The following is a 1,396-nucleotide window of genomic DNA, read 5'->3' as shown; positions in this document are numbered from 1 at the left end:
AAATTATAAAGTTTACGGGTTCGAAAGTTCACGGTTTTTACGTAAAAAAGTAAAGCAACACATTAGTTGCTTTGGGTTGTGTCAATTTTTAGAGACTTGGGGAAGGGGTGGGCGAGGGGGAGGGGTGAGGAGAGTTGCATAAAAAATATTTTCTACTCTCTAACCAAACAATAGAAAATATTTTCCGGAAAATATTTTCCACTCACCAACCAAACAAGGGAAAATAAGTGATAAAACTACTCATTTTCCATGAAAACATTTTCTAGGAAAACATTTTCCATGGAAAACATTTTCCTTCATACCAAACACACCTTAGTTAAGGATGAAATGCCAGATTATATCTACACTATTGCATTCCTTATACTTTTAATGAGAAGAATATATCAGAGACTTTTACTCATACTATACTCTGCACTTCATGTGTAGATCCAGATGTTGCTGACCATGGTAGCTGCTAGTGAGCCGGATCCGGACTATTGATGGAAGAATAATTTTCAATTCGAAAGCCTTAAGTTTGAAGAGTTGATCACAATTTGACCTTTGAGTAAATGGCCTCAAAATCGAGATTTGATGTTCCCAATAGGTTCATATGGAGATTTTGGACTTGGGCATGTGTTTATATTTGGATTCGGAGGTTACTAGGATGTTTTGGCTCTATTTGCTGGACGTTTGCAATTTGAAGGATCGGTATCACGACCCAAAATCCCACTGGAGCCTTGATGGAGCCTAACACCACTTTCTAGGCAAGCCAACAACTAGTATGCATAAAGAGATTCAAATGAAAGAATTATATAGTGTCAATGCAGGATAATATAAATAATTGCAGTCAAATAGCGATACAACTGACCACCATCCCAAAATCTAGTGTCACCGACTACATGAGATCTATAAAGTATTAAGTACATAGTCTGGACAAGATACAATATTGTCCGAAAGACTGAACAATAATATCATAAATAGAGAGTGGACTCCAAGGCCAACAAACGAAACAACAGTGCTACCTTGAAATCTCCCAATAGTCCGATATGGCTCATTAGCAGCTACTATGGTCAGCAACATCTGGATCTGCACATGAAGTGTAGAGTGTAGTATGAATACAAGCGCCCCATGTATATTAAATTTTTATCCATGTATTCCGTGCCATTATCAGTACGCAAGATTTTTATCTTAACCTCAAACTGATTGCAAATCATCTTATGAAATGATTGAAAGCAGGAGAAAATTTCACTTTTGGCCTTTAACAAAATACACCCAAGTCATTCTAGTACATCAATCAATAAAAGTAACAAACCATCTACTACCAGATAAAAAAACTGTTCGAGTAGTACCCCACACATCAGAATGAATAGTCGCAATGTATTATTTCTTGGTTGACATCCTTATTTCCTCCAAAAAA

The sequence above is a fragment of the Nicotiana attenuata genome, chromosome 3 (genome assembly GCF_001879085.1).
Source record: "Nicotiana attenuata strain UT chromosome 3, NIATTr2, whole genome shotgun sequence".
Classification (NCBI taxonomy): Eukaryota; Viridiplantae; Streptophyta; class Magnoliopsida; order Solanales; family Solanaceae; genus Nicotiana; species Nicotiana attenuata.
Note: the sequence above shows the minus strand (reverse complement) of the source record.